The 19,594-nt window shown below is 43.8% G+C and overlaps 1 protein-coding gene across 4 annotated transcripts in view; it reads left to right on the top strand.

Moving 5' to 3' along the window:
- LOC124721279 (nicotinamidase) overlaps positions 1-19,594 on the top strand; it is a 284,503-nt gene that overhangs the window by 21,396 nt on the left and 243,513 nt on the right. The window contains exon 1 of one of the 4 annotated variants that reach the window (XM_047246167.1): positions 393-411. The exons of the other annotated variants lie outside the window; for them this stretch is intronic. The gene's annotated coding sequence lies outside the window, so the exon portion shown is untranslated. Of the gene's footprint in view, positions 1-392; positions 412-19,594 lie in introns of those variants that run through there. 4 annotated transcript variants of the gene reach the window in all.

The raw sequence follows: 19,594 nt of genomic DNA, 5'->3' as shown, positions 1-19,594 counted from the left end.
TTTGTTCAACCTGCATATTTACGCTGAGTGCAATGAATTATAACTCAGTTTGTTATTGCCACATTAGATACACAGCACCACAAAACAAACATTCACACAGGGGCTTCCGTCTTCTCGCGGCGTGGACAGTAGCGTACAAGGAATACAGAAGATAAGAATTTCGCCGCCGTTACGACAGAATGTGACGTACCTGATAAGAGATTCACAAACCAATCGCGCATTGGTAGCGTAGCTGCACGCGTTTAGTTTGGGCAGACTGCGATTACATTTAGAAAACGGCGTGATCAGTATGCGGAAACTTGGAATTTCGTGATATCGGGACAAACGGGAGTCTGATCAGTTTTAGGAGACCCCTCATTCTGTCGGTGTCGCTTCTAGTACCTGATACTGCCCACGGCTGTCACGTGATTTGTATGTACATCCTGTGATTTGTATGTACATGCCCTGCTACTGTTATTAGAGATAAGTTACAGTATTAAAGTGTTTACCATATCTGAAGAGCGATTTATATCCAGTTATTTTTTTTTTTTTTAGCTATAAGATGTCGGTGAAAGGTACTATGCAGTAAAATTGTCGTTAACATATCGACGCATTCCACGTAAAATATATTTTCATAACTGCTACCGATTAGCTTCCACAAACAATGTCTGTGCTTAGAATACTTTAATAAATCTCCTTCCTATGATGTCGAAGTCTTTACTTGAGAAAAAAAAAACTGATCAGCATGTTGGTTTATTTATGATTCTATTTGTGAGCGAACTCTTGTTAGCTGCATTCAGTATGAAGGGAGTTTTCATCAGTTCTACTTTGAGTCTGTTTATATAAACAGACCTCTCACCTGATTGTTTCTGCATACCAAGAGTACTAGTTGGCTCTCATCAGGCGTGAATTCAATACATCTTTTTACAAGCTGTTTCATTTTGAAAAGGGGGTTAGATGGATATTTTCCACAGCCAAAAAGATGCAAAAATACATTATTCTTTGTGAACGGATGTCAGTGTGATGTGAAATATAGAGTACTGTATTTATGCAACATATGTAACGACTATCATCGCATTTACTAATACATTTACTTGCAAAATTTGCATTAGCAAATCGCAAGTTCATTATAAGTTTGTAAACTGGTGTTTCCAAGAAATGGCTTAAGATTGGTGCCCTTACTGGCACCAAAAACTGTCATTAAAGCGTAATAAGTAAAGAAGCAAGATTCTGCGGTAATGAGTTAATACACTGATTATAACAATATGCGATTGCTTAATACAGCAACCTTTTTAGTCTCAGTTTTGTTTATTTGCCCCTTTGCCTTTTGTGAACCCAATATCCTTTCCATGCCTTTAAGACCAAGCATTGATTTCGTTTTTATGCGTTTTTCGAAGTTTTTTTCTCCACATTGATGAAAGATCTCTCTACATAAGTGAATGGTCCTTTTTTTTTCTTTCTAGTGTGCGAAAATTACTGAGTTATGGCTTTGGAAATAACGTATAGATATCCCTATTTTCCATTCTGTTGTTCAATAGCTTATCGAAAGATGTCGCAATGTCTCGATATTAATGTCACAAATAGTGCTTAAAACACCTCTGCTATGGGCTTTAACAACAATTTGATTTAGGAAAACTTCTAATTTAATAATACGTTTAATACTATGTTAAGTCTAGCTAGATAGAGGAGATGTCGTGCTACTAACGTGAATGGAGTTTTAATAATATCGGTTTGTGCAGGAGCAGTTTCGTGCTGTAACTATTGCGTCAGATGTTCTCCGGAACTACTCTCTCATCTATTTGTAAATGTAACCGATGGGCAACAATTGGACACAAAAGAAGCTCTCAGATTCCTAGTTTGTGTTCGCGAAGCACCTGTTCTTTTGTTTTTAGTATGTAGTAGTAATAAGGAGTTCTAGAGATGTTTTGAAAGAGAAGAAAATTTTATTCCAGCTTTATTTGTGCGTAGCGATTGTGCCAACTAGGTGGGTCGTAGCTGGAGATCACAAAGTGCTGTACGACGACACTAAATACCGCAACAACACCAACAAAACCGTCAGGAAACCTCGTGCTGTTGACGCTGTAACTAAGAGTCAAGAATACCGATACTGTTCTGCAATAAGTCTTGACGTCAGTAACACATGACTGGTCAAGTGAATGGTCATGGCTGATGATAAAGGACTTCAATAGAAATAACACGTACAGAGAGCGTATGATTCATTTAATTTACACCTCAGGCGTTAACTGAGTTGTACAGTCGTTTCTTGGATCTTAACGGATATTCCCTATTCCACACTACACGTTGTCACTTCTTACCGTTTCCGAAATTTCATTAGATTCGGTTCCCTACCTTCTTTATTTTTCATTTTTAAATGTATTTGCAAACAAAGAATGAGAATTAGAGTAGTATAATTAGCCAGTCGTAATAATAGCTTAAAATCCTGAATAAACAGAACAGGCTACAGCGACATCCTAAACAAAGATTATTCCAGTTACGCATTTATTCATTTAATTGTGACGTAGTGGGATATCTACTGTGTAAAGCAATAATTCGTTTTGCATCAAATTATCCAACTTAGAATAGGTCAGATGACAAGTGAAAATCGGTCTTCATCGTTCAATTCCGATCTGACGGCAATGGAGCTCGTAATGTAAAGCAGCATATTTGTGGTGGCGCACACGCTTAGTGAAAACCACAACACGATATTCACTCATCTGTTACAATCCAGTGTAGTATCTCGTGTGAACGCTAGGAAGTATGCTGAGAGACACCATCCACACAAAAAGCCCAAACTTCCTTCTACGTTTGGTGCTTCGCTTTCTGGTAACATGTTTCTCGCCTTCCACTCTCCCTGGGTAAGTAAGACGCAGACAGAGAGAACTATATAAATTATAGAAGCTATCACCGAAGAAGTGTGACGAAACACGCAAAGTCACGCAGTCTCGCAAAGTAGAGTAGTTGTGCTTCGTGACGCTCGCCACAGAAATCACTATTCTTTGATCTAACAAAGCTTCCATTTTTAATAAACAATAGTTTTTATTCTTTATACAATTTTAATTAGTTTTAACTCGAGGGGCAAAGTGATGAAGACTTTATAGACAGTGTGATATGCTTCGTGATAGCCTCACTTACACCTAAAATATATTCAATATCCACTGCGTCTACTGCTCAACTGAATTTACCCTCATCTTCTCAGAGAACGCAACCCATCAGTCCAAAAATTTTAGAGACTGGATTTATTAAAACCAGAGAAAAGTTAAGATGATGGTTTTAATGATTCAGGTATTCTACACAGACCTCTCCTAAACACACGCGCAGTTGAGTACAACGCAAGGAACTTTCGTACAACCATGTGAAACAGTCAGAAAGGTTTTTCTTTCGGATGTTCAATTTGCGCTCCACATTCGTTCGTTCTTCAGTCTTGTCGTACCATCAGACACCGATTCCGCAATTTGTCGTTTTATACGAGTAGTTCGTATCGATAACAGCAATTATCCTCACCCGTGATCATTTTTTCCTGAAAAGAATTGTTTCCCTTGCAATCGAGTAGTGGCAGTCGTCCACGCGTCGTTGTTGTATTTCGAGTGTCACGGTGTGCCGAACAAATTTTATTCACATTTTTCTCTTCTTCAAAATGTTCTGGAGACTGTCTTGAACACTTCTTGTAGAGATGTTGCTCCATTATCATTTGTGAAACAACATTGACACACTACGGCCGCACGTCCACTATTTCACACTATCTACTCACTACTGACTGATCGAATGCACATTTGTTGTTTATGGTTGTTAGTTCCAGTTGCTCACCGTCGTTACTGTGCTAACGTCACACACGCGCCATGAATAAAATCATTCTCAGAACCTTTTTGACGAGCGGTTTATAACTGAAATGCACTTCCGTTGCCAGCTGTAATCATGTAGTGTGTACTTTCAGGTCGTCTGACGTTATCAGATCAGTGGAATACCGGGTAGTATTACGCATTTCTCACGAACTGTTGGACTATTTGAATCTCTATCCCTCCACCCCTACTCTCTAACTTTTACGTTACGCATAAACTCCAAGGTTGTACAGTGTTGTGTCTACCATGTTAATATTATCTACTTCCCTGAATTTTTCCCCCGAATACATTTGAAAGTGTAAGTTTTGCTGCTACAGCTTCCCGTCAAGAAGCGTGACTGTGCTTCTGTAACAATCAAGAACGCAGTAATGTTGCAAGAGCAAGGCGGGATAATCTCACAAGTTGATAAAAGTTTCAAATAACAAGGATGTCTATTCGATTGCTTCTGAAGAAAAGCACGGCGCTCGCCACTTCTTGGAGATGTTGCCACAACAGGAAACATGGCGGTTGTGCAATTCAGTGTTCGTCATCTCACATATTACTGTCCTTACGTCTACCATTATTCTGCTCAGGTCGTTGTTAAATATAATCACTAATTTGTGCACTAATAGTTTCTAAATGTTTCAGACTGTTGCCATAACTTCTACATTTGTGCGCGAACAAAACATCAATACGACGTGTTTCGTAGAGGAAACTAAAATTAAAAACAAAGAGATAAACGAAAAACGTCAAGTTACATTACAGACATGAGCAGCAATCAAAATTAGAAACACCATATGTGATAAAGGAAATTTTGTTACATATGTCCTAGCCTGAAGGCATGCGGAGATTTTAACAGATCCGTAATAGCTTCTTGTGGCACACAGGAACAGTGAAAAAAATATATTTTTTCAATAGAAGTCAGTCGACTGCCTATATTTCGATTTTTCAAGGTTTTATTTTCGATATGTAATTCAGGCTGAAAGCTCCATAGTCAAGGTTTCCAAGATTCAATTGAGGTTTTTCATAATGAGTTGGTGAAGCAGACGCACCTGCATATTGAGGAAATGGGCGTCACTGGTTGTGCATGTAGGATGTTTTTTCTCAATGTCTTCATGCTTATGCGCATGGTGCACAATATGTAAGATTTGTATCCTATCTTTAGGTGTGTGAAACAATTTTCCGGGCCAGTTTTACTTTGTCCATCTGGTATAAAGTTATTTCAGAGCGACGTGCGAAAGTATGTTCCAGCTAAGTGCAGACAAGGAAATCAGTTTTATAGTATCAAAATTAACGGTAACTATCGACAAAAAACAAAGAAGCATATCCAAACGTAAAGAAATAAAGACCTAGTTGTTTCTCAATGGCAGAAATATGACCGACACATATAAGCCCTTGTTTTCGGCTGGCGTTTTATCTAGTGTAGCAACAACTGTGCTGGCGTACCTCAGCAATAGGTTGCTCTCCGCAACGTAGTTCAGTGCCTCGTAAACTACACTCGCTTCAGGGTTACGAGGTCGTTCATACACCTCCTTCGAGAACGGCTAACTGGGTCGAAGCGATAACCCATTTCCTCTGCAGATATTTGCTGGTGAGAAATTGTGTAGCTGCCACCTACAATCCGGTCAGTTATGGACGATAGTGATGACATAATACGGACTTCATTTTGAAGGACAAGCGAAAATTATGAGTCCTTCCGTTGCTTCACTTGCCTCTGACATGAACTCTTCACCTGAGCCGACAAAATATTGGTGTTGAGATTGAAATTTGCTGACTGTTGGCGCAGTTTTAAAACTATAAAGAGTGTGTTGTACCTACATTTCACATCAAAAGGTACGACATTCTACCGAACTGTAGGCTATAACTGTGAGTAAAGAGCAGCAAAGCGTAAACCAATTAAAATGGAAAAGGTCACCATACTGTCGGGCGGGTTAAGAGTTTTGTTATTTCTTCATACGATCTTGCTTGTTTTTTTATGCATTTAGTGCGATTTCAAATACCACTTCCGTTAACAAGAGCCAGAAAATTATTCGTGCAGGCAGCCAGAAGGTAATCGAAAAACCTGCTGCCCATAATCTCCCGTCCACAAGTCCACAATCCTGCTCGCTAAACTGGAATAAGATGTTCCAACTCTCTACTTACAATCAAAAGAAGTCGAGAACTACAGCGATAAATCAAAGTTTGTTTTAATAAATTAGTATGTTCAAGAAAAGTTTATACGCACAAATTAATGTTTTTGAAATTCATTACGGTTTTCCTATCGCAATAAGCACTCGATGCAGTTCAATAACGATCTCTACTCGAAGTTCCAAGTATTACTAATTACAGCTCTATCTGTTAATTAATTAAGTTAATTGCTCGTCTTACAAGTGGTAAATAAGGTACACCAATTGCCACGCGGTTTACTGCAACAGTATCGGCGGCACAATAAGTAAAAACATCAAAACTAAAACACAGGATGTCCAGTAAATTATCAATCCACGAAGGTTCACCTCTACACATTTGTACAAAAATGCGAGGTAACTAACTCGACCGTTAACCGTTCAAGTCAGTTGTCTTCAGTGCCAGCCGAGACTAAGAAACGCGGTCATCGACCCTAGTAAGTCACAACATGAAGTATAGCGAGATACGAGGGTGGGAGGGGGGACAAAAAAAAAAAAAAAACAGGAAATTCGCCATAACGCGGCCGCGGTGGTCTCGCGGTTCTAGGCGCGCAGTCCGGAACCGTGCGACTGCTACGGTCGCAGGTTCGAATCCTGCCTCGGGCATGGATGTGTGTGATGTCCTTAGGTTAGTTAGGTTTAAGTAGTTCTAAGTTCTAGGTGACTGATGACCACAGCTGTTAAGTCCCATAGTGCTCAGAGCCATTTTCGTCATAACGTCTTTATTTCTTAATATTTTTACACCAGATTTTTGATCACTCTCCATCGATCACAACACAGTTCTTCAAACGATGCTTCCATTGTTCAAAACAATTTTTAAATTCACATCTCGGAATGTTCTTTATGCCTTCCAGCGACTTTTGTTTTACCTGCCCCACAGTGGCAAAACGCTTTCCTTTCATATGCTTTTTGAGTCTGGGAACAATAGGAAATCACAGGGGGCTAGATCCACTAGGGTAAGTGGGGGGGGGGGGGGGGGGCAATAGGTGTCACGCAGCTTTTGGTCAAAAACTGCTTTATGGAGAGGGCGGTGTGGGTTGGCGCGTTGTCATGATGGAAGAACCAGTCACCTGTGCGCCAAAGATCTGCTCTTTTCTTCCGGATACTCCCTCTAAGTCTTTTCAAAACCTCCTAGTAGCACTCCTGGTTGACAGTTAGACCCGGGGGAACGAACTCCGCGTGGACAACACCTCTGCAATCGAAGAATCAAATGAGCAGTGTCCTGATGTTTGACTTCACTTGGCGAGCTTTCTTGGGACGAGGAGAGCCACTTGTCTTCCACTGGCTTGATTGCTGCGTTGTTACGATGTTGCATCCATAGCACCACACTTCATCATCAGTAATCATCTTGGAAAATAATTCAGGGTCCTCTTTGAACTGATTTTGAAGCTCAAAACTTGCCTGAAGTCGGCGCTCCCTTCGTTTGTCTGCGAGAAGGCGAGGGACAAATTTGGCTGCAACCCTTCTCATGAGCAAATCTTCGGATAAAGTCATCTGAATTGAACTCCATGATATTCCAGATATCTCACAGAGTTGATCAATGGTTCGGCGACGGTGTTCACGATCGAGGGCATTGATTTTGTCGACGTTTTCGTCACTTCTTGACGTTGAGAGGCGTCCTGAACGGGGTTGGTCTTCAGTTGACATTTCTCCATTTTTTAAAACGTGAAAACCACTCGCAGTTCTGGTTTTACGTAGGGCAGCATCCCCATAAGCAATCTTAAGCATTACAACAGTTTCCGAGGCTGATTTCCCCAACGGGAAACAAAATTTCCCAGCCGCACGTTGCTCTCGACAATCTGCCATCACGTTTTCGCCGAAATGGAAAAAGTTGTTTTACTAAAAAGCTCTCTCGGGCGAATCGATGCACTCACAGCGACACAACTTCGCACACTGACTCAGATGGCGTGACTGTAACGGACATGTGGTCAAACAATGGGTTCCCCCACTCCCCCTCCCCACCGCAGCCCAATTTCCGTTACATTTGGGTCCTCCCTCGTACATCCCGGACGACTGACGACGATCGAATGAATCCCTATATAATAATAAGGTGATCCTTTTACACTGACCTTCCGTTTCGCACCGGACGGCAAACAGAACACACCTGTAGTTAGAAAGCCTCAAGCGCCTGCAGCAGTGCTCAGATGGCAACTTTTCTGATCACAAGACGTTTGGTTTGTGGGGTGCTCGATTGTGCGGTCATCAGCGTCCCTACAAAGTCCCAATTTTTTCACAGTCCAATTTGTTACACTACCCAATCTAGCCACCGTCACAAATAATGATGATGGAATGATGAGGACGACACAAACACCCCGCCCCCGGACAGAGAAAATCCTCAACCTGGCCAGGAATCGAACCCGGGACCCTGTGATCCAGATGCAGCAACGCTAGCCACTAGACTACGAGCTGCAAACTAATGTCAACCCGTTACCCATCGTTGTTAGTTGAATACTAACAAGTTTTCCAATTTTTCCATGAGTAATATTGTACTCTATGTATGTTCCATAAAAATATCAATTAGCTAATTCTTAAACTGCGACTTCTAGTAGAATTTTTGTAATGGAAGCGAGGGTAAATTAAGACTTCTGATCTGTCTCCATTCTGCTGTTTTCACTTCTGAAAATTTACATAAACTAAACTAAACCTTGTCCGAACAGGCCTCAGAGGGTACAATAGTATCGACCGACCGCAGAGTCATCCTCAGCTAATAGGCGTCACTGGATGCGGATATGCAGGGGCTTGTGGTCAGCACACCCCTCTTCCACCCGTTGTTAGTTTTCGTGTCCGGAGCTGTGCTTTTCAGTCAAGTAGCTCCCCAATTGGCCTCACAAGTGCTGAGTGCACCCCGTTTGCCAATAGCAACTGGCAGACCCTGACGGTTACCCATCCAGCCTCTAGCCAAGCCTGACAGCACTCAAATAAAGTTGGGTGATGTGACCGCTGCGACATGGCCGTTGGCGTAAAGTTACATAATTACTTAGTACAGCTCCATCATTACTTCCAACGAACATAGTGCTGTAATGTATCATTGTAACTAACTTGCAAAAATCCATCATGATTTTACAAATTTGCGTATAAAAAGAATCAAGTTTTACTTAATAAAATGAAAAATAGAAGAAATAACTTCATAAAACCGCTACAGTACGTTTTTACATAAAACGGAGGCTAAATCCAAAATTACATCTTTCTGTATAACATTTCGTGCTTTTGAAATTTCGTAAAAAGTGGATTTTCGTGGAAACTAAGAAGCGGATCAAGCTGAAAGTCAAAATATGTAACACTGGTACGGTTTTACATCATGTGGCAAAATATTGTGGCATGATTTAAGTACCTAACTTTACTTCAGATCGTTGCGCAATGCTTTGTCTGAATGCTCTTGCACACGTTCAGCGCTGCCGGATCGGCCTTGACTGGGTGACGGGGAAGCACCAATCTCATTCGCTCGCCACCGTTGCTACACGTAGACACAGCACTTGGTTCCCCACACTATGCTCGCTAAACGAACGACCTTCATTGGCCCAGAGACTGTGGCTTTCAAATGTGTTTGCCAGAAATTTAACAACCTTGAAGTCTACATCTACATTTATATTATCTGAATCATTTTGAAGTGGCTAGTAGACGGCACTTTTTATCATGCTTTATACGGCGTTATTCATAATTACCTCCAGGGTTTCACAATACAAGTGCACCAAAATTCTAAGACATACAGAAAACTAACATATACCAGTGGATAGCGCATCTATACATGTTTCGATACGAAATATGCGCCGTGGCATAGTTGGCGGTTGGGAGCAACTGTGTCAGAAATTGTGGACAAATCATCAGGTACGTATTTTTACATCGGCTTCGTTGGCGCTTGCAGAGATGCAAACCAATCAACTGATTTACAAAGCGGACTGCTGTAGCGCCTTGCCGGGCAGTTCATCGCAGCAACTTCCACGAATTGCATGCACATATTAACTTTCCTCGTTGTAAATGGTGCCCATATTGAGCACTAGAAGAGATGCTGTGTCTGTTGATATGTGCCTGTTTTATTTATGTCTTGTAGTTTTCATGTAATATTCCTCTGAAAGCCAGAGGGTACACGAACAGCGCTGTACCAAAGTTCCTTCCCATTCTGTTCTCGGATGGAGATTGAGAAGAATCATCGCTTGTAAACCAATGTGCATTAAATTGCCTCTTGTACGTTCTTGCTATAGGTACGACGTCCTCGTACCAGTGTCTGCCAGTTAAGATATTTCAACGTTCTTTTACAACTAAAATTCAGCTTGATAGGTTCTCGGGACTTACGCCGGATAATATTGTAGAAGCCGCACAATATTTCAGCGAGACAACTGCCCGCCATCTTCAGGTGCTACTGTCGCGTCGCTGAGAAACGCGCCAATTTATATGCTGGCTTTCTAGAACATCGCAGACGCCAGCGGGGCATAACGTCATCGAAGACCAATCGTAGACAGCGTCGAATACCAGAGTCCTCTGCTGGAGAAACGGGTCGCGGTCTGCGGAAGCGCGCCGCGGCGCGGGAAATGCGGCCGGGAGCGACGGACCCCGTTCGCGCGTGCGAGGAGTTGGCGCGCGATTTAAGCATCTACGCTAAGGCTTCCCATCTGCGTTGACTCGGTGCGGTTGCTAATCTGTGGCTGCGATTCCTTAGTGCCGCCAAGGCTGGTTCCCAGGCTTTGCTCAGGTGAAACCCCGTGTCTCTGTTTATTAGGTCACTGCTTATACGTATTTCGACCGCCTCTTTGATGATGGAGTCCCAGTATGTGGAAGCATGCAAGAGGATCTTGGTTTCTTCATAATTCATGCCGTGTCCCGTGTCAAGGCAATGTTCAGCAACCGCAGATTTCTCTGGCTGACCCAACCTCGTGTGACGTTTATGTTCGTCGCATCTGTCTTTGACCGTACGACACGTCTGGCCAATACAAGATTTCCCACACTGGCACGGGATTTTGTATATTCCTGGTCTCCTCAGGCCGAGGTTGTCTTTAACAGAGCCCAGCATCGATTTCACTTTTGCTGGCGGCCGGATAACACATTTCATCCGGTGTTTCTTGAAAATTCTGCCCACCTTAAAAGACACGCCACCGACATAGGTAGAAAAACCAACCCCGTGGTGTTATCTGCTTCTTCAGGTTGTTCTTGAGGTTTGGAGCGTGCTGGTCGAAACACGTTCCGGATCTGCTTCTCGGAGTACCCGTTCTGGGCAAATACAGAGCGGAGATGGTTGAGCTCTGCCGATAAGCTGAAAACAGATACTTGGATGGATGGAGTTCAAATGTTCCAGGAAAGAAGGAAGCGTTGCTGTCCCATGCGGCCATACCACAAACGTATCATCTACATATCTCCAAAAACATTTGGGTTTCAGAACCGCCGTCTGAAGTGCTTTGTCCTCGAAATCTTCCATAAAAAGATTTGCTACTATGGGAGACAAAGGGCTACCCATAGCAACACCGTCAGTCTGCTCGAAATACTGGTTGTTAAATAAAAAGTAAGTCGAGGTAAGCACATGTTTGAAAAGGTGTAAGACGTCCCCTTCCAGCTTGGCTCCTATAAGTTGTAATGAGTCCATCAGAGGCATCCGTGTGAACAAGGAAACCACATCGAAACTCACTAGTAAGTCTGTAGATTCAAGACGCAGGTTCTTCATTCGCCGTATAAAATCTTCTGAGTTTCGAATATGGTGTTCACATTTCCCCACCATGGGACTCAGAAGAGAAGCCAGATGTTTAGCTAGATAGTATGTTGGGGCACCTATATTACTAACGATAGGGCGAAGCGGAACATTCTCCTTATGTATCTTAGGCAGGCCATAAAGTCGTGGCGGAACTGGCGCTCGTTCTCTTAAACTCTTCTTCAGATGGTCAGGAAGTTGGCTGGATTTGAGGAGAGCGGATGTCCTCCGTTGTACGGCATCCGTCGGATCTTTCTGGAGTCGACGATACGCTGTATCCTGTAGTAGGTCCATCATCTTGCCAAAATAAGATGTAGCAGGCATAAGAACAGTGGCGTTACCCTTGTCAGCTGGTAAAATTACTATATCATTGTCTTCTTTTAAAGAACGGAGCGCTCTTCTTTCTTGAGTTGTGACGTTCTGCTTGGGTGCAGGCATCCTGGTTATTGATCTACAAGCCTCTCGCCTTATTTCTTCAGCAGCGTCATTCGGAAGTTTTAAAACACCTTGTTCAACGGCACTGATGAACTCCTTGATGGGCAAAGTCTTGGGAGTAGGCGCAAAATTAAGTCCCTTTTCTAACACTGACATTGCAGCGTCACTCAGTGGTTTATCTGTGAGATTAAACACAGTCCGTCTGCTAAATTTCTCTTCTTGCAATGACCGGTGTGTAAGGCGTTGGAACTTAGAAGTTTGACGCGCTGTGATTTGCTGCCGCACCCAGTCCGAAAACGCCCAAGTAGAGCTGTCTACCCACCCCCAGGAGTCCGCTGACAGACCCGACGAGATCTTCAGGTGAAGTGAGAGCAGGCTTCTGGAGACTTGGTCTAATACTCGTCTAGTATAACGGATTCTTTCTCTCACCAATGCCCTGCTTGCTCGTTGTTTAATTGTCCTGGCCTCCGCAGAGTCCACATAATGGGTAAACTTGGCGAAAGTTGGTGTAGTTTGCTGGTCCCGACATCTCAGTAAGAACGCGAGAGAGCACAACAGTCTCTCCCTTTTGTTGCGGAGTTTATCGAACTCACGTACCGCGTTAACCATCTCCTCCCCGTAGAGGTACCAGATGTGCTGTTTGAGGCTTTCCCGGCGCTGCATCTGTTTGATAGGTTCTCGGGACTTACGCCGGATAATATTGTAGAAGCCGCACAATATTTCAGCGAGACAACTGCCCGCCATCTTATCTTTATGCGATGATAATTTTTAAAATATTGGTTATACCTATGAGGACTTTGTATCAGGATCAAATTATCAGCCGGCCGCTGTGTTGGAGCGGTTCTAGACGCTTGAGTCCGGATCTGCGCTGCTGCTACGGTCGCAGGTTCGAATCCTGCCTCGGGCATGAATGTGTGTAATGTCCTTAGGTTAGTTAGGTTTAAGTAGTTTCTAAGTCTACGGGACTGATGACCTCAGATGTCCCATACTGCTTAGAGCCATTTGAACCTTTTTTTTCAAATTATCATCTGACGGTGTATTTAGATTTGATGTTACTCTATTGACCATCAGTTTTCCCCATAGTTTGCCTTCCCTAAGGATGACCATTGCCGTCACGTACCATCGTGGTCAGGCGTGGTTTCCAGTGCTGAGTGTGCAAATCCACGCATCTCCATGGGACTCCTACTATACTTGGGTTATAATAACTTTATGATTGAGGTTTCGGCGAGTAGAGTGTAAGGGTCGGTCACCAGCCATTCGCATTTCTTTCTATGTGGCCACCTACTCGCTGCAGGGTGTGCATGCAGAGCCTTGTTAAAAGTGGTTGGCTGCAGGCCGACAGTCCTCCTCCCCTCTACTGCATTCTGCCAATCACTAAGTTTATTTATTCACCTATAGCCGGAAACCTAGACAACAGAGCCTCGATGACAGATGAGTCGTTTGCTGCCTGATGATCTTGCGTCTGCAGATAAGCCCATCAGGTGCGCCCGAGACAAGTGTTGCACTTGGGCACAGTAAGGAGAAGACACTCGAAGTCTATATTATTGTGAGAAGCACCTGCTGCTTGTGTATAAAATTCTAAAAATTTAAGAATTTGTATTATTCGGTAAAGTGTTGAGTACTATATTCTTACTCCGGCAGTTGACCTGAAGACCGATCCGATAAAATAACTTTTACAACAAAAAGGGACAGCAAATGTAGAGACTGAGAAGTTTAAAATATTAGCTAACAGCTGGAATATAAGCAGCGAAGTCTGTCTTAGAAAGCAGTCGCCCCCAGATCGTACTAGCAACTGAAATCCGAGGCAGAAAATTTCGGCCACGCGTGGAATTTATTTCGGAAAGATTGATTTGACTCCACAAGGGGATGAGTGTTTATAGAAAAAGCAGAAATACTAGGTCTAGCGATGTTCAAAATGAACCCAACTACAAACTGATATGGACATTTGATGCGAGTTTTTATAATCACACACCACATTGCGCGGCGATCCCTGTCTGTCAGTACAGGAAGTCTGCCTTGTCTTGGTTTAGCCGTGGTTGTTCCTTTTGCTTCCATTTCACAGTCACATCACCAACAACGTAAAGTCACGAGCGACTGGAAAAAAGCGCAGGTGACGCCTGTATATAGGAAGGGTAGAAGGACTGATCCCCAAAATTACAGACCAATATCCTTGACATTGGTTTGTTGCAGGATTCTCGAACATATTCTCAGTTCGAATTTGATGAATTTCCTTGAGACAGAGAAGTTACTGTCCATGCATCAGCACGGCTTTAGAAAGCATCGCTCCTGCGAAACTCAACTCGCCCTTTTTTCACATGATACCTTGCGAACCATGGATGAAGGGTATCAGACGGATGCCATATTCCTTGACTTTCGGAAAGCGTTTGGCTCGGAGCCCCACTGCAGACTCCTAACTAAGGTACGAGCATAAGGGATTGGTTCCCAAGTATGTGAGTGGCTCAAAGACTTCTTAAGTAATAGAACCCAGTACGTTGTCCTCGGTGGTGAGTGTTCATCGGAGGTGAGGGTATCATCTGGAGTGCCCCAGGGAAGTGTGGTAGGTCCGCTGTTGTTTCCTAATGATCTTTTGGATAGGGTGGATAGCAATGTGCGGCTGTTTGCTGATGATGCTGTGGTGTACGGGAAGGTGTCGTCGTTGAGTGACTGTAGGAGGATACAAGATGACTTGGACAGGATTTGTGATTGGTGTAAAGAATGGCGGCTAACTCAAAATATAGATAAATGTAAATTAATACAGATGAATAGGAAAAAGAATCCCGTAATGTTTGAATACTCCATTAGTAGTGTAGCGCTTGACACAGTCACGTCGATTAAATATTTGGACGTAACATTGCAGAGCGATATGAAGTGGGCAAGCATGTAATGGCAGTTGTGGGGAAGGCGGATAGTCACCTTCGGTTCATTGGTAGAATTTTGGGAAGGTGTGGTTCATCTGTGAAGGAGACCGCTTGTAAAACACTAATATGACCTATTCTTGAGTACTGCTCGAGTGTTTGGGATCCCTATCAGGTCGGATTGAGGGAGGACATAGAAGCAATTCAGAGGCGGGCTGCTAGATTTGTTACTGGTAGCTTTGATCATCACGCGAGTGTTAAGGCAATGCTTTAGGAACCCGGGTGGGAGTCTCTAGACGAAAGGAGGTGTTCTTTTCGTGAATCGCTACTGAGGAAATTTAGAGAACCAGCATTTGAGGCTGACTGCAGTACAATTTTACTGCCGCCAACTTATATTTCGTGGAAAGACCACAAAGATAAGATAAGAGAGATTAGGGCTGGTACAGAGGCATATAGGCAGTCATTTTTCCCTCGTTCTGTTTGGGAGTGGAACAGGGAGAGAAGATGCTAGTTGTGGTACGAGGTGCTCTGCGCCACGCACCGTATGGTGGATTGCGGAGTATGTATGTAGATGTAGATGAATGGACTTGGGCAACCTTATAAGGGTTGAAATATCCCTGATGGATTTGTTACTCAGGTGATATCCAATTTCTAGTCCACGTTCGAAGTCATTGAAGTCTCCCGCCAGACCTCTCTGGTGTTACTGCTTCTCTACTGACAACGCAATACTGCCCGCCTCCTTTTACACAGGCGGCTCCGCCTCTCGTGACACCTAGTAGCCAAAACCGCATTACATAAGGGTGCCCGGATACTCTGGATCAGACAGTATCGTGGTGTCTCCACAGTAATGTCGTTGTTGCAGTTTTTCCCTCTGTATCGAGGGTAGTAATTTGAAGTAATTACTTTTTGAACGCTACTGTATCTTTGTAAACCAATGACTGTCATCATCCGAAGTCCCCTGCGTAAGTCAATAGATGGAAAGAACGAATACCACAAAATCAATAGCCAACCTTTAGCCTCAGTATGAATGACATCATACGCAGTGTCAGACTAACAAATTATTAAATATTGGTTATCCATATATATATATATATATATATATATATATATATATATATATATATACAGGATGACAGTTATTGAACTATATGGAACAAAATCGTCGTAACTTCTGAATTTTTGCGTTAGAACGTTCAAACTGCACTACTGGCCGCGGGGCGTGATGGGAACTAGTATGGTTTGGTCTAGCGACGAAGCCGACTTTCATTTGCATTGCTTCGTCTGATGGCTCTCGATCTTCCACCGTAATCGAGTCCATCAACATGAGGTGGCAAACATGAGGTAGCCAAGGAGGTGGAAACGTGGGTTCTACTATGCCAAGACTGCTTGGTAGCTACAACAGGAAAACCCAATCAATTAACAGGAGTACAAAATAAGGAAGTATTCATTACATTACTGGCCATTAAAATTGCTACACCAAGAAGAAATGCAGATGATAAACGAGTATTCATTGGACAAATATATTATACTAGAACTGACATGTGATTACATTTTCACGCAATCTGGGTGCATAGATCCTGAGAAATCAGTACCTAGAAAAACCACCTCTGCCCGTAATAACGGCTTTGATACGCCTGGGCATTAAGCCAAACAGAGCTTGGATGGCGTGTACAGGTACAGCTGCCCATGCAGCTTCAACACGATACCACAGTTCATGAAGACTAGTGACTGGCGTATTGTGACGAGCCAGTTGCTCGACCACCATTGACCAGACGTTTTCAGTTGGTGAGAGATCTGGAGAATGTGCTGCCCAGGGCAGCAGCCGAACATTTTCTGTATCCAGAAAGGGCCGTACAGGACGTGCAAACATGCGGTCGTGCATTACTGCTGAGATGCAGGGGTTTTGCAGGGATCGAATGAAGCCTAGAGCCACGGGTCGTAACACATCTGAAATGTAACGCCCACTGTTCAAAGTGCCGTCAGTACGAACAAGAGGCGACCGAGACATGTAACCAATAGCACCCCACACAATCAGGCCGGTTGATACGCCAGTATAGCGATGACGAATACACGCTTCCAATGTGCGTTCACCGCGATGTCGCCAAACACGGATGCGACCATCATGATGCAGTAAACAGAACCTGGATTCATCCGAAAAAATGACGTTTCGCCATTCGTGCACCCAGGTTCGTCGCTGAATACACCATCGCAGGCGCTCCTGTCTGGCGCGTCAAGGGTAACCGCAGCCTTGGTCTCCGAGCTGATAGTCCATGCTGCTGCAAACGTCGTCGATCTGTTCGTGCAGATGGTTGTTGTCTTGCAAACGTCCCCATCTGTTGACTCAGGGATCGAGACGTGACTGCACGATCCGTTACAGCCATGCGGATAAGATGCCTGACATCTAGAATGCTAGTGATACGAGGCCGTTTGGATCCAGCACGGCGTTCCGTATTAACCTCCTGAACCCACCGATTCCATATTCCGCTAACAGTCATTGGATCTCGACCAACGCGAGTAGCAATGCCGCGATACGATAAACCTCAATCGCGATAGGCTACAATCCGACCTTTATCAAAGTCGGAAACGTGATGGTACGCATTCTCCTCCTTACACGAGGGATCGCAACAACGTTCACCAGGCAACGCCGGTCAACTGCTGTTTGTGTGTGAGAAATCGGTTGGAAACTTTCTTCATGTCAGCACGTTGTAGGTATCACCACCGGCGCCAACCTTGTGTGAATGCTCTGAAAAGCTTATCATTTGCATATCACAGCATTTTCTTCCTGTCGGTTAAATTTCGCGTCTGTAGCACGTCATCTTCGTGGTGTAGCAATTTTAATTGCCAGTAGTGTACTTAACTTTGCTGTAGTCCATGATCAGTTAGTTGACAGTTATAGAAGACGTGGCAAGACCAAACGTCTGTAGAATGACATAATTTACAAGTCACAAATCTTGCAGTGACGAATTAATCTCTCGTAATCTTGAATGTCGAATTTGAAGACTAACTTGGAACGGAGCTCCAAAGACTTGACGGCAGCAGTGGCTGAGCTGCAGACGATGACTAACATCGGCGCTGGCTGACCACTGGGCGCGGCTATGAACTGTAGGTGGCACACCTGCACTATTCTCCTGCTGCACATGAAGTGGCCTAGCGGCGCCTCGCGGAGAGCGTTAAGTACTGCGACCCGCTGTGTACTCTTTGGCTAACACAGCCGTTCTTCTGTTCCGTTTATCGAGAGAATCGCATCCAGCAGATCGGTCTCTCAGATGGCGGTGTGGTCGTATGGCGGACGACATCACATCGTCAATAAGCAAACTTTTCACACTTGGGGGACTGAGAATCCGCATTTCGCGATCGAGAAATCTCTTCGCCCTCAACAGATGACTGTGTGGTTTGCAACGTCCAGTAACGGAATAATCGGTGCGATATTCCTTGATGGCATGGTGACTACCGACTGATACGTGAAGGTCTTGGAAGATGATTTCATCCCCATTATCCAAAGTGACCCTGATTTCGACAAGATATAGTCCATGCAAGACGGAGCTCGACCACATCGGAACAGGAGAGCACTTTGGGGACCACGTTCTGGCTCTGGGGTACCCAGAGGCCACTGGCATGTGCCTTGATTGGCCGCCATATTCTCCGCATCTGAACACACGCGACTCCTTTTTCTGGGGCTACATTGAGGGCAAGGTGTACAGCAATAACTCCAAAACCACTGCTGAGCTGAAAACAGCCATTCAGGAGGTCATAGACAGCATCGATATTCCGACACTTCAGCGGGTCATGCAGAATTTCGCTATTCGTCTGCACCACATCGTCGCCAATGATGGCAGGCATATCGAACATATAATAACCTAAATCTGAATATCTATAGTGGCGTTTACATGTTGAACAAAGTGTGCTCACGCCGTGGTTTGTAACTAATTTGCTTTTTTTCATATAGTTAAATAATTGTCACCATGTGTTAGTATTACACAGTCGACTTTGTAAGAACCAACATCCTTAGACTTGTCGAGAAGAAAACAGAGTACATAAGAGAGCTCATGGAATATGGCTGTTAGCGTGGCGTGTCTGAGAGCGAGGGATGTCCGATTCGACTACATATAATTTTTATTTAAGACACGTAGTTCCGTGGGACCATGCGAGCCAATGGTACTCGGCTATGGAGCGAACCACTAAGCGATTCATAGAGAGCTAAGGAGACAATTAAAAGAAGGAATCCAGTAGAATTTTAAATAGAGTGGGGCGCTCTGCGAAACTCACTGGCTTCGAACGTGATCAGATGATTGGGTGCCACTTGTGTCATACGTCTGTAAGCGAGATTTCCACACTCCTAAACATCCTTAGGTCCATTATTTCCGATGTGATAGTGAAGTGGAAACGTGAAGGGACACGTGCAGCACAAAAGCGTACACGTCGACCTCTTCTGTCGTTTGACAGAGACCGCCGACAGTTGAATAGGGTCGTAATGTGTAATAGGCAGACATCTACCCAGACCATCAAACATGAATTCCAAACTGCGTCAGGATCCACTGCAAGTACTATGACAGTTAGGCGGGAGGTGAGAAAACTTGGATTTCATGATCGAGTGGCTGTTCATAAGCCACACATCACGCTGGTAAATGCCAAACGACGCCTCGCTTGGTGTAAGGAGGATAACATTGGACTATT

The sequence above is a fragment of the Schistocerca piceifrons genome, chromosome X (genome assembly GCF_021461385.2).
Source record: "Schistocerca piceifrons isolate TAMUIC-IGC-003096 chromosome X, iqSchPice1.1, whole genome shotgun sequence".
NCBI lineage: Eukaryota > Metazoa > Arthropoda > Insecta > Orthoptera > Acrididae > Schistocerca > Schistocerca piceifrons.
The sequence above is the reverse complement of the archived record's forward strand: the minus strand, read 5'-3'. Positions and strand labels throughout refer to the sequence as shown.